The following is a 15071-nucleotide window of genomic DNA, read 5'->3' on the forward strand; positions in this document are numbered from 1 at the left end:
TGAATTTTTGTGATAATTTCCACAAAAAAAACGTGTGGTTCAGTTCTAAATATTTTACAATAATTTAACTTTTTTAGGCTACATCTTCCAAGAAGGAAAATACTAAAGTACCACCTGCTGAACCAGCTGAAGTTACAAACGGAACAGATGAAAAAAAAATTACAAAACGCAATAAAGCAGAAGTGAGTATATGTTGCCACCAAGTCTTTTTTGTTTTATGAAGTGTATTTTAGCCTGTAAGCGTTGAAAATGTCGAGGAAACTGTTGCACCTAAAGCATGGGAAAACAAGGTATTTATATTTTACTTGAAGTGAATTTTTGTGATAATTTCCACAAAAAAAAAGTGTGGTTCAGTTCTAAATATTTTACAATAATTTAACTTTTTTAGGCTACATCTTCCAAGAAGGAAAATACTAAAGTACCACCTGCTGAAGCAGCTGAAGTTACAAACGGAACAGATGAAAAAAAAATTACAAAACGCAATAAAGCAGAAGTGAGTATATTGCCACCAAGTTTTAATTGTTTTACAAATTAAGATCTGTTCTAGCCCGTAAGTGCTGAAAGTAAGGAGGAACCTAAGGCAGAGAAAACTAAGGTATTTTATTTTTCACTTGTAATAGAATTTGAAGAATAACACAAAACTTTATAGGGTAAAACTGCCAAGAAGGCAGACAGTGGAAATAAAGAAGAAACCCAAGTGGAAGAAGCGAAAAAACCTCAAACACGCACAGGTCTTGCTACTAAGAGAGAGTTTGTACCAAAGGGGCCTAAAAATTCGACAGTAACTAATTGGGAAAATATAAATTTCAAATGCACTACGAAATCCCCGAAAGGAAAAGCTCCCAACTTTCATATCACTACGTGGAATGTAGACGGATTAAGAAGCTGGTTAAAGAAGGGATGCCTTGATATCTTGAAGTATGACAAACCAGATATACTTTGTATTCAAGAGACTAAGTGCGCTGTATATAAATTACCAGAAGAAGTCAAGACTATAGAAGGTTACGAAACATTGTGGTGCTGTAGCGATAAAGATGGCTATGCAGGTGTAGGCATTATGGTTCAACATATACTCACTTCTGCTTTATTGCGTTTTGTAATTTTTTTTTCATCTGTTCCGTTTGTAACTTCAGCTGGTTCAGCAGGTGGTACTTTAGTATTTTCCTTCTTGGAAGATGTAGCCTAAAAAAGTTAAATTATTGTAAAATATTTAGAACTGAACCACACTTTTTTTTTGTGGAAATTATCACAAAAATTCACTTCAAGTAAAATATAAATACCTTGTTTTCCCATGCTTTAGGTGCAACAGTTTCCTCGACATTTTCAACGCTTACAGGCTAAAATACACTTCATAAAACAAAAAAGACTTGGTGGCAACATATACTCACTTCTGCTTTATTGCGTTTTGTAATTTTTTTTTCATCTGTTCCGTTTGTAACTTCAGCTGGTTCAGCAGGTGGTACTTTAGTATTTTCCTTCTTGGAAGATGTAGCCTAAAAAAGTTAAATTATTGTAAAATATTTAGAACTGAACCACACGTTTTTTTTGTGGAAATTATCACAAAAATTCACTTCAAGTAAAATATAAATACCTTGTTTTCCCATGCTTTAGGTGCAACAGTTTCCTCGACATTTTCAACGCTTACAGGCTAAAATACACTTCATAAAACAAAAAAGACTTGGTGTCAACATATACTCACTTCTGCTTTATTGCGTTTTGTAATTTTTTTTTCATCTGTTCCGTTTGTAACTTCAGCTGGTTCAGCAGGTGGTACTTTAGTATTTTCCTTCTTGGAAGATGTAGCCTAAAAAAGTTAAATTATTGTAAAATATTTAGAACTGAAGCACACTTTTTTTTTGTGGAAATTATCACAAAAATTCACTTCAAGTAAAATATAAATACCTTGTTTTCCCATGCTTTAGGTGCAACAGTTTCCTCGACATTTTCAACGCTTACAGGCTAAAATACACTTCATAAAACAAAAAAGACTTGGTGGCAACATATACTCACTTCTGCTTTATTGCGTTTTGTAATTTTTTTTTCATCTGTTCCGTTTGTAACTTCAGCTGGTTCAGCAGGTGGTACTTTAGTATTTTCCTTCTTGGAAGATGTAGCCTAAAAAAGTTAAATTATTGTAAAATATTTAGAACTGAACCACACTTTTTTTTTGTGGAAATTATCACAAAAATTCACTTCAAGTAAAATATAAATACCTTGTTTTCCCATGCTTTAGGTGCAACAGTTTCCTCGACATTTTCAACGCTTACAGGCTAAAATACACTTCATAAAACAAAAAAGACTTGGTGTCAACATATACTCACTTCTGCTTTATTGCGTTTTGTAATTTTTTTTTCATCTGTTCCGTTTGTAACTTCAGCTGGTTCAGCAGGTGGTACTTTAGTATTTTCCTTCTTGGAAGATGTAGCCTAAAAAAGTTAAATTATTGTAAAATATTTAGAACTGAACCACACTTTTTTTTTGTGGAAATTATCACAAAAATTCACTTCAAGTAAAATATAAATACCTTGTTTTCCCATGCTTTAGGTGCAACAGTTTCCTCGACATTTTCAACGCTTACAGGCTAAAATACACTTCATAAAACAAAAAAGACTTGGTGGCAACATATACTCACTTCTGCTTTATTGCGTTTTGTAATTTTTTTTTCATCTGTTCCGTTTGTAACTTCAGCTGGTTCAGCAGGTGGTACTTTAGTATTTTCCTTCTTGGAAGATGTAGCCTAAAAAAGTTAAATTATTGTAAAATATTTAGAACTGAACCACACTTTTTTTTGTGGAAATTATCACAAAAATTCACTTCAAGTAAAATATAAATACCTTGTTTTCCCATGCTTTAGGTGCAACAGTTTCCTCGACATTTTCAACGCTTACAGGCTAAAATACACTTCATAAAACAAAAAAGACTTGGTGTCAACATATACTCACTTCTGCTTTATTGCGTTTTGTAATTTTTTTTTCATCTGTTCCGTTTGTAACTTCAGCTGGTTCAGCAGGTGGTACTTTAGTATTTTCCTTCTTGGAAGATGTAGCCTAAAAAAGTTAAATTATTGTAAAATATTTAGAACTGAACCACACTTTTTTTTGTGGAAATTATCACAAAAATTCACTTCAAGTAAAATATAAATACCTTGTTTTCCCATGCTTTAGGTGCAACAGTTTCCTCGACATTTTCAACGCTTACAGGCTAAAATACACTTCATAAAACAAAAAAGACTTGGTGTCAACATATACTCACTTCTGCTTTATTGCGTTTTGTAATTTTTTTTTCATCTGTTCCGTTTGTAACTTCAGCTGGTTCAGCAGGTGGTACTTTAGTATTTTCCTTCTTGGAAGATGTAGCCTAAAAAAGTTAAATTATTGTAAAATATTTAGAACTGAACCACACTTTTTTTGTGGAAATTATCACAAAAATTCACTTCAAGTAAAATATAAATACCTTGTTTTCCCATGCTTTAGGTGCAACAGTTTCCTCGACATTTTCAACGCTTACAGGCTAAAATACACTTCATAAAACAAAAAAGACTTGGTGGCAACATATACTCACTTCTGCTTTATTGCGTTTTGTAATTTTTTTTTCATCTGTTCCGTTTGTAACTTCAGCTGGTTCAGCAGGTGGTACTTTAGTATTTTCCTTCTTGGAAGATGTAGCCTAAAAAAGTTAAATTATTGTAAAATATTTAGAACTGAACCACACTTTTTTTTTTGTGGAAATTATCACAAAAATTCACTTCAAGTAAAATATAAATACCTTGTTTTCCCATGCTTTAGGTGCAACAGTTTCCTCGACATTTTCAACGCTTACAGGCTAAAATACACTTCATAAAACAAAAAAGACTTGGTGTCAACATATACTCACTTCTGCTTTATTGCGTTTTGTAATTTTTTTTTCATCTGTTCCGTTTGTAACTTCAGCTGGTTCAGCAGGTGGTACTTTAGTATTTTCCTTCTTGGAAGATGTAGCCTAAAAAAGTTAAATTATTGTAAAATATTTAGAACTGAACCACACTTTTTTTTGTGGAAATTATCACAAAAATTCACTTCAAGTAAAATATAAATACCTTGTTTTCCCATGCTTTAGGTGCAACAGTTTCCTCGACATTTTCAACGCTTACAGGCTAAAATACACTTCATAAAACAAAAAAGACTTGGTGTCAACATATACTCACTTCTGCTTTATTGCGTTTTGTAATTTTTTTTTCATCTGTTCCGTTTGTAACTTCAGCTGGTTCAGCAGGTGGTACTTTAGTATTTTCCTTCTTGGAAGATGTAGCCTAAAAAAGTTAAATTATTGTAAAATATTTAGAACTGAACCACACTTTTTTTGTGGAAATTATCACAAAAATTCACTTCAAGTAAAATATAAATACCTTGTTTTCCCATGCTTTAGGTGCAACAGTTTCCTCGACATTTTCAACGCTTACAGGCTAAAATACACTTCATAAAACAAAAAAGACTTGGTGTCAACATATACTCACTTCTGCTTTATTGCGTTTTGTAATTTTTTTTTCATCTGTTCCGTTTGTAACTTCAGCTGGTTCAGCAGGTGGTACTTTAGTATTTTCCTTCTTGGAAGATGTAGCCTAAAAAAGTTAAATTATTGTAAAATATTTAGAACTGAACCACACTTTTTTTTGTGGAAATTATCACAAAAATTCACTTCAAGTAAAATATAAATACCTTGTTTTCCCATGCTTTAGGTGCAACAGTTTCCTCGACATTTTCAACGCTTACAGGCTAAAATACACTTCATAAAACAAAAAAGACTTGGTGTCAACATATACTCACTTCTGCTTTATTGCGTTTTGTAATTTTTTTTTCATCTGTTCCGTTTGTAACTTCAGCTGGTTCAGCAGGTGGTACTTTAGTATTTTCCTTCTTGGAAGATGTAGCCTAAAAAAGTTAAATTATTGTAAAATATTTAGAACTGAACCACACTTTTTTTGTGGAAATTATCACAAAAATTCACTTCAAGTAAAATATAAATACCTTGTTTTCCCATGCTTTAGGTGCAACAGTTTCCTCGACATTTTCAACGCTTACAGGCTAAAATACACTTCATAAAACAAAAAAGACTTGGTGGCAACATATACTCACTTCTGCTTTATTGCGTTTTGTAATTTTTTTTTCATCTGTTCCGTTTGTAACTTCAGCTGGTTCAGCAGGTGGTACTTTAGTATTTTCCTTCTTGGAAGATGTAGCCTAAAAAAGTTAAATTATTGTAAAATATTTAGAACTGAACCACACTTTTTTTTGTGGAAATTATCACAAAAATTCACTTCAAGTAAAATATAAATACCTTGTTTTCCCATGCTTTAGGTGCAACAGTTTCCTCGACATTTTCAACGCTTACAGGCTAAAATACACTTCATAAAACAAAAAAGACTTGGTGTCAACATATACTCACTTCTGCTTTATTGCGTTTTGTAATTTTTTTTTCATCTGTTCCGTTTGTAACTTCAGCTGGTTCAGCAGGTGGTACTTTAGTATTTTCCTTCTTGGAAGATGTAGCCTAAAAAAGTTAAATTATTGTAAAATATTTAGAACTGAAGCACACTTTTTTTTTGTGGAAATTATCACAAAAATTCACTTCAAGTAAAATATAAATACCTTGTTTTCCCATGCTTTAGGTGCAACAGTTTCCTCGACATTTTCAACGCTTACAGGCTAAAATACACTTCATAAAACAAAAAAGACTTGGTGTCAACATATACTCACTTCTGCTTTATTGCGTTTTGTAATTTTTTTTTCATCTGTTCCGTTTGTAACTTCAGCTGGTTCAGCAGGTGGTACTTTAGTATTTTCCTTCTTGGAAGATGTAGCCTAAAAAAGTTAAATTATTGTAAAATATTTAGAACTGAACCACACTTTTTTTGTGGAAATTATCACAAAAATTCACTTCAAGTAAAATATAAATACCTTGTTTTCCCATGCTTTAGGTGCAACAGTTTCCTCGACATTTTCAACGCTTACAGGCTAAAATACACTTCATAAAACAAAAAAGACTTGGTGGCAACATATACTCACTTCTGCTTTATTGCGTTTTGTAATTTTTTTTTCATCTGTTCCGTTTGTAACTTCAGCTGGTTCAGCAGGTGGTACTTTAGTATTTTCCTTCTTGGAAGATGTAGCCTAAAAAAGTTAAATTATTGTAAAATATTTAGAACTGAACCACACTTTTTTTTTTGTGGAAATTATCACAAAAATTCACTTCAAGTAAAATATAAATACCTTGTTTTCCCATGCTTTAGGTGCAACAGTTTCCTCGACATTTTCAACGCTTACAGGCTAAAATACACTTCATAAAACAAAAAAGACTTGGTGTCAACATATACTCACTTCTGCTTTATTGCGTTTTGTAATTTTTTTTTCATCTGTTCCGTTTGTAACTTCAGCTGGTTCAGCAGGTGGTACTTTAGTATTTTCCTTCTTGGAAGATGTAGCCTAAAAAAGTTAAATTATTGTAAAATATTTAGAACTGAACCACACTTTTTTTTGTGGAAATTATCACAAAAATTCACTTCAAGTAAAATATAAATACCTTGTTTTCCCATGCTTTAGGTGCAACAGTTTCCTCGACATTTTCAACGCTTACAGGCTAAAATACACTTCATAAAACAAAAAAGACTTGGTGTCAACATATACTCACTTCTGCTTTATTGCGTTTTGTAATTTTTTTTTCATCTGTTCCGTTTGTAACTTCAGCTGGTTCAGCAGGTGGTACTTTAGTATTTTCCTTCTTGGAAGATGTAGCCTAAAAAAGTTAAATTATTGTAAAATATTTAGAACTGAACCACACTTTTTTTGTGGAAATTATCACAAAAATTCACTTCAAGTAAAATATAAATACCTTGTTTTCCCATGCTTTAGGTGCAACAGTTTCCTCGACATTTTCAACGCTTACAGGCTAAAATACACTTCATAAAACAAAAAAGACTTGGTGTCAACATATACTCACTTCTGCTTTATTGCGTTTTGTAATTTTTTTTTCATCTGTTCCGTTTGTAACTTCAGCTGGTTCAGCAGGTGGTACTTTAGTATTTTCCTTCTTGGAAGATGTAGCCTAAAAAAGTTAAATTATTGTAAAATATTTAGAACTGAACCACACTTTTTTTTGTGGAAATTATCACAAAAATTCACTTCAAGTAAAATATAAATACCTTGTTTTCCCATGCTTTAGGTGCAACAGTTTCCTCGACATTTTCAACGCTTACAGGCTAAAATACACTTCATAAAACAAAAAAGACTTGGTGTCAACATATACTCACTTCTGCTTTATTGCGTTTTGTAATTTTTTTTTCATCTGTTCCGTTTGTAACTTCAGCTGGTTCAGCAGGTGGTACTTTAGTATTTTCCTTCTTGGAAGATGTAGCCTAAAAAAGTTAAATTATTGTAAAATATTTAGAACTGAACCACACTTTTTTTGTGGAAATTATCACAAAAATTCACTTCAAGTAAAATATAAATACCTTGTTTTCCCATGCTTTAGGTGCAACAGTTTCCTCGACATTTTCAACGCTTACAGGCTAAAATACACTTCATAAAACAAAAAAGACTTGGTGGCAACATATACTCACTTCTGCTTTATTGCGTTTTGTAATTTTTTTTTCATCTGTTCCGTTTGTAACTTCAGCTGGTTCAGCAGGTGGTACTTTAGTATTTTCCTTCTTGGAAGATGTAGCCTAAAAAAGTTAAATTATTGTAAAATATTTAGAACTGAACCACACTTTTTTTGTGGAAATTATCACAAAAATTCACTTCAAGTAAAATATAAATACCTTGTTTTCCCATGCTTTAGGTGCAACAGTTTCCTCGACATTTTCAACGCTTACAGGCTAAAATACACTTCATAAAACAAAAAAGACTTGGTGGCAACATATACTCACTTCTGCTTTATTGCGTTTTGTAATTTTTTTTTCATCTGTTCCGTTTGTAACTTCAGCTGGTTCAGCAGGTGGTACTTTAGTATTTTCCTTCTTGGAAGATGTAGCCTAAAAAAGTTAAATTATTGTAAAATATTTAGAACTGAACCACACTTTTTTTTGTGGAAATTATCACAAAAATTCACTTCAAGTAAAATATAAATACCTTGTTTTCCCATGCTTTAGGTGCAACAGTTTCCTCGACATTTTCAACGCTTACAGGCTAAAATACACTTCATAAAACAAAAAAGACTTGGTGTCAACATATACTCACTTCTGCTTTATTGCGTTTTGTAATTTTTTTTTCATCTGTTCCGTTTGTAACTTCAGCTGGTTCAGCAGGTGGTACTTTAGTATTTTCCTTCTTGGAAGATGTAGCCTAAAAAAGTTAAATTATTGTAAAATATTTAGAACTGAAGCACACTTTTTTTTTGTGGAAATTATCACAAAAATTCACTTCAAGTAAAATATAAATACCTTGTTTTCCCATGCTTTAGGTGCAACAGTTTCCTCGACATTTTCAACGCTTACAGGCTAAAATACACTTCATAAAACAAAAAAGACTTGGTGTCAACATATACTCACTTCTGCTTTATTGCGTTTTGTAATTTTTTTTTCATCTGTTCCGTTTGTAACTTCAGCTGGTTCAGCAGGTGGTACTTTAGTATTTTCCTTCTTGGAAGATGTAGCCTAAAAAAGTTAAATTATTGTAAAATATTTAGAACTGAACCACACTTTTTTTGTGGAAATTATCACAAAAATTCACTTCAAGTAAAATATAAATACCTTGTTTTCCCATGCTTTAGGTGCAACAGTTTCCTCGACATTTTCAACGCTTACAGGCTAAAATACACTTCATAAAACAAAAAAGACTTGGTGGCAACATATACTCACTTCTGCTTTATTGCGTTTTGTAATTTTTTTTTCATCTGTTCCGTTTGTAACTTCAGCTGGTTCAGCAGGTGGTACTTTAGTATTTTCCTTCTTGGAAGATGTAGCCTAAAAAAGTTAAATTATTGTAAAATATTTAGAACTGAACCACACTTTTTTTTTTGTGGAAATTATCACAAAAATTCACTTCAAGTAAAATATAAATACCTTGTTTTCCCATGCTTTAGGTGCAACAGTTTCCTCGACATTTTCAACGCTTACAGGCTAAAATACACTTCATAAAACAAAAAAGACTTGGTGTCAACATATACTCACTTCTGCTTTATTGCGTTTTGTAATTTTTTTTTCATCTGTTCCGTTTGTAACTTCAGCTGGTTCAGCAGGTGGTACTTTAGTATTTTCCTTCTTGGAAGATGTAGCCTAAAAAAGTTAAATTATTGTAAAATATTTAGAACTGAACCACACTTTTTTTTGTGGAAATTATCACAAAAATTCACTTCAAGTAAAATATAAATACCTTGTTTTCCCATGCTTTAGGTGCAACAGTTTCCTCGACATTTTCAACGCTTACAGGCTAAAATACACTTCATAAAACAAAAAAGACTTGGTGTCAACATATACTCACTTCTGCTTTATTGCGTTTTGTAATTTTTTTTTCATCTGTTCCGTTTGTAACTTCAGCTGGTTCAGCAGGTGGTACTTTAGTATTTTCCTTCTTGGAAGATGTAGCCTAAAAAAGTTAAATTATTGTAAAATATTTAGAACTGAACCACACTTTTTTTGTGGAAATTATCACAAAAATTCACTTCAAGTAAAATATAAATACCTTGTTTTCCCATGCTTTAGGTGCAACAGTTTCCTCGACATTTTCAACGCTTACAGGCTAAAATACACTTCATAAAACAAAAAAGACTTGGTGTCAACATATACTCACTTCTGCTTTATTGCGTTTTGTAATTTTTTTTTCATCTGTTCCGTTTGTAACTTCAGCTGGTTCAGCAGGTGGTACTTTAGTATTTTCCTTCTTGGAAGATGTAGCCTAAAAAAGTTAAATTATTGTAAAATATTTAGAACTGAACCACACTTTTTTTTGTGGAAATTATCACAAAAATTCACTTCAAGTAAAATATAAATACCTTGTTTTCCCATGCTTTAGGTGCAACAGTTTCCTCGACATTTTCAACGCTTACAGGCTAAAATACACTTCATAAAACAAAAAAGACTTGGTGTCAACATATACTCACTTCTGCTTTATTGCGTTTTGTAATTTTTTTTTCATCTGTTCCGTTTGTAACTTCAGCTGGTTCAGCAGGTGGTACTTTAGTATTTTCCTTCTTGGAAGATGTAGCCTAAAAAAGTTAAATTATTGTAAAATATTTAGAACTGAACCACACTTTTTTTGTGGAAATTATCACAAAAATTCACTTCAAGTAAAATATAAATACCTTGTTTTCCCATGCTTTAGGTGCAACAGTTTCCTCGACATTTTCAACGCTTACAGGCTAAAATACACTTCATAAAACAAAAAAGACTTGGTGGCAACATATACTCACTTCTGCTTTATTGCGTTTTGTAATTTTTTTTTCATCTGTTCCGTTTGTAACTTCAGCTGGTTCAGCAGGTGGTACTTTAGTATTTTCCTTCTTGGAAGATGTAGCCTAAAAAAGTTAAATTATTGTAAAATATTTAGAACTGAACCACACTTTTTTTTGTGGAAATTATCACAAAAATTCACTTCAAGTAAAATATAAATACCTTGTTTTCCCATGCTTTAGGTGCAACAGTTTCCTCGACATTTTCAACGCTTACAGGCTAAAATACACTTCATAAAACAAAAAAGACTTGGTGTCAACATATACTCACTTCTGCTTTATTGCGTTTTGTAATTTTTTTTTCATCTGTTCCGTTTGTAACTTCAGCTGGTTCAGCAGGTGGTACTTTAGTATTTTCCTTCTTGGAAGATGTAGCCTAAAAAAGTTAAATTATTGTAAAATATTTAGAACTGAACCACACTTTTTTTTGTGGAAATTATCACAAAAATTCACTTCAAGTAAAATATAAATACCTTGTTTTCCCATGCTTTAGGTGCAACAGTTTCCTCGACATTTTCAACGCTTACAGGCTAAAATACACTTCATAAAACAAAAAAGACTTGGTGTCAACATATACTCACTTCTGCTTTATTGCGTTTTGTAATTTTTTTTTCATCTGTTCCGTTTGTAACTTCAGCTGGTTCAGCAGGTGGTACTTTAGTATTTTCCTTCTTGGAAGATGTAGCCTAAAAAAGTTAAATTATTGTAAAATATTTAGAACTGAACCACACTTTTTTTGTGGAAATTATCACAAAAATTCACTTCAAGTAAAATATAAATACCTTGTTTTCCCATGCTTTAGGTGCAACAGTTTCCTCGACATTTTCAACGCTTACAGGCTAAAATACACTTCATAAAACAAAAAAGACTTGGTGGCAACATATACTCACTTCTGCTTTATTGCGTTTTGTAATTTTTTTTTCATCTGTTCCGTTTGTAACTTCAGCTGGTTCAGCAGGTGGTACTTTAGTATTTTCCTTCTTGGAAGATGTAGCCTAAAAAAGTTAAATTATTGTAAAATATTTAGAACTGAACCACACTTTTTTTGTGGAAATTATCACAAAAATTCACTTCAAGTAAAATATAAATACCTTGTTTTCCCATGCTTTAGGTGCAACAGTTTCCTCGACATTTTCAACGCTTACAGGCTAAAATACACTTCATAAAACAAAAAAGACTTGGTGTCAACATATACTCACTTCTGCTTTATTGCGTTTTGTAATTTTTTTTTCATCTGTTCCGTTTGTAACTTCAGCTGGTTCAGCAGGTGGTACTTTAGTATTTTCCTTCTTGGAAGATGTAGCCTAAAAAAGTTAAATTATTGTAAAATATTTAGAACTGAACCACACTTTTTTTGTGGAAATTATCACAAAAATTCACTTCAAGTAAAATATAAATACCTTGTTTTCCCATGCTTTAGGTGCAACAGTTTCCTCGACATTTTCAACGCTTACAGGCTAAAATACACTTCATAAAACAAAAAAGACTTGGTGTCAACATATACTCACTTCTGCTTTATTGCGTTTTGTAATTTTTTTTTCATCTGTTCCGTTTGTAACTTCAGCTGGTTCAGCAGGTGGTACTTTAGTATTTTCCTTCTTGGAAGATGTAGCCTAAAAAAGTTAAATTATTGTAAAATATTTAGAACTGAACCACACTTTTTTTTGTGGAAATTATCACAAAAATTCACTTCAAGTAAAATATAAATACCTTGTTTTCCCATGCTTTAGGTGCAACAGTTTCCTCGACATTTTCAACGCTTACAGGCTAAAATACACTTCATAAAACAAAAAAGACTTGGTGGCAACATATACTCACTTCTGCTTTATTGCGTTTTGTAATTTTTTTTTCATCTGTTCCGTTTGTAACTTCAGCTGGTTCAGCAGGTGGTACTTTAGTATTTTCCTTCTTGGAAGATGTAGCCTAAAAAAGTTAAATTATTGTAAAATATTTAGAACTGAACCACACTTTTTTTTGTGGAAATTATCACAAAAATTCACTTCAAGTAAAATATAAATACCTTGTTTTCCCATGCTTTAGGTGCAACAGTTTCCTCGACATTTTCAACGCTTACAGGCTAAAATACACTTCATAAAACAAAAAAGACTTGGTGTCAACATATACTCACTTCTGCTTTATTGCGTTTTGTAATTTTTTTTTCATCTGTTCCGTTTGTAACTTCAGCTGGTTCAGCAGGTGGTACTTTAGTATTTTCCTTCTTGGAAGATGTAGCCTAAAAAAGTTAAATTATTGTAAAATATTTAGAACTGAACCACACTTTTTTTGTGGAAATTATCACAAAAATTCACTTCAAGTAAAATATAAATACCTTGTTTTCCCATGCTTTAGGTGCAACAGTTTCCTCGACATTTTCAACGCTTACAGGCTAAAATACACTTCATAAAACAAAAAAGACTTGGTGTCAACATATACTCACTTCTGCTTTATTGCGTTTTGTAATTTTTTTTTCATCTGTTCCGTTTGTAACTTCAGCTGGTTCAGCAGGTGGTACTTTAGTATTTTCCTTCTTGGAAGATGTAGCCTAAAAAAGTTAAATTATTGTAAAATATTTAGAACTGAACCACACTTTTTTTTGTGGAAATTATCACAAAAATTCACTTCAAGTAAAATATAAATACCTTGTTTTCCCATGCTTTAGGTGCAACAGTTTCCTCGACATTTTCAACGCTTACAGGCTAAAATACACTTCATAAAACAAAAAAGACTTGGTGTCAACATATACTCACTTCTGCTTTATTGCGTTTTGTAATTTTTTTTTCATCTGTTCCGTTTGTAACTTCAGCTGGTTCAGCAGGTGGTACTTTAGTATTTTCCTTCTTGGAAGATGTAGCCTAAAAAAGTTAAATTATTGTAAAATATTTAGAACTGAACCACACTTTTTTTGTGGAAATTATCACAAAAATTCACTTCAAGTAAAATATAAATACCTTGTTTTCCCATGCTTTAGGTGCAACAGTTTCCTCGACATTTTCAACGCTTACAGGCTAAAATACACTTCATAAAACAAAAAAGACTTGGTGTCAACATATACTCACTTCTGCTTTATTGCGTTTTGTAATTTTTTTTTCATCTGTTCCGTTTGTAACTTCAGCTGGTTCAGCAGGTGGTACTTTAGTATTTTCCTTCTTGGAAGATGTAGCCTAAAAAAGTTAAATTATTGTAAAATATTTAGAACTGAACCACACTTTTTTTTGTGGAAATTATCACAAAAATTCACTTCAAGTAAAATATAAATACCTTGTTTTCCCATGCTTTAGGTGCAACAGTTTCCTCGACATTTTCAACGCTTACAGGCTAAAATACACTTCATAAAACAAAAAAGACTTGGTGTCAACATATACTCACTTCTGCTTTATTGCGTTTTGTAATTTTTTTTTCATCTGTTCCGTTTGTAACTTCAGCTGGTTCAGCAGGTGGTACTTTAGTATTTTCCTTCTTGGAAGATGTAGCCTAAAAAAGTTAAATTATTGTAAAATATTTAGAACTGAACCACACTTTTTTTGTGGAAATTATCACAAAAATTCACTTCAAGTAAAATATAAATACCTTGTTTTCCCATGCTTTAGGTGCAACAGTTTCCTCGACATTTTCAACGCTTACAGGCTAAAATACACTTCATAAAACAAAAAAGACTTGGTGGCAACATATACTCACTTCTGCTTTATTGCGTTTTGTAATTTTTTTTTCATCTGTTCCGTTTGTAACTTCAGCTGGTTCAGCAGGTGGTACTTTAGTATTTTCCTTCTTGGAAGATGTAGCCTAAAAAAGTTAAATTATTGTAAAATATTTAGAACTGAACCACACTTTTTTTGTGGAAATTATCACAAAAATTCACTTCAAGTAAAATATAAATACCTTGTTTTCCCATGCAACAAACCAGAAGTTTTTAATTCTGTTCACCACTAAGTTTTTTCAAAACAGCATACTCAGATTGATTTCTTATAGAAACTTCTCTTATTTTTTTCTTTTTGAATTCAAATTGAAATATTCAAATATTTGATCTTCATGCGCCTTTTATACTTTGTTGACAACTTTATTGAAGAGGATGTTAATAATTACTTTTTCTGTTTATGCTAATGCGACATTCTCGTTAGTAGACAAAAAAATAAGGTGATAACATTTCAGCAAAGATATTAAAATTAAGTTCACCCATATTATCCTAAAAATGTGTAAAACCGCTTTATTACGTCCTTTACCCAAAATAAAAAATCCAACGGCTTGCTATGACTTGAGAGCCATTATCACATTGCTTCTCTTAAAAATTTTAGGCAAAGTAATTTATAATCAAATTTCTGAAGGTATAGTAATTAATAATAATAAACTATCGGAATATCGAAAAAATTAAGTAAAAGTACTATTACAGTCCTGGGAAGAATTATTGCTTTAGAGCATTTCCCGAAAAATTATTGTAATGATGGAATTTCAAATCGCTAACGTAAAAAATTATAAAATAATTAATTTTAAAGTAAACTTAACAGACAAAATTGGCGGAAAGCAGGAGATCATCGGCATATTCCAAGTATTGTGTTTGTTTCTGGTTTTTGTCTCTAAAAATTTCTTTAAAAAATTCGTTACATTTTCATCTTGTAAATTCTTCAAAATTTATGAATAGACTTCCGTTTGTTGAACTA

At 31.7% G+C, this 15071-nt stretch overlaps 1 long non-coding RNA gene across 1 annotated transcript; it reads left to right on the top strand.

Moving 5' to 3' along the window:
• Positions 1 to 219: 219 nt before the first annotated feature.
• Positions 220 to 1075, top strand: LOC135266566 (uncharacterized). The gene is made up of 4 exons (XR_010334683.1): positions 220 to 290; positions 389 to 493; positions 548 to 595; positions 650 to 1075. It is a non-coding gene; the product is annotated as an uncharacterized LOC135266566 (long non-coding RNA).
• Positions 1076 to 15071: the final 13996 nt, after the last annotated feature.

The sequence above is a fragment of the Tribolium castaneum genome, chromosome 6, assembly GCF_031307605.1.
Source record: "Tribolium castaneum strain GA2 chromosome 6, icTriCast1.1, whole genome shotgun sequence".
In the NCBI taxonomy this organism is placed as follows: domain Eukaryota; kingdom Metazoa; phylum Arthropoda; class Insecta; order Coleoptera; family Tenebrionidae; genus Tribolium; species Tribolium castaneum.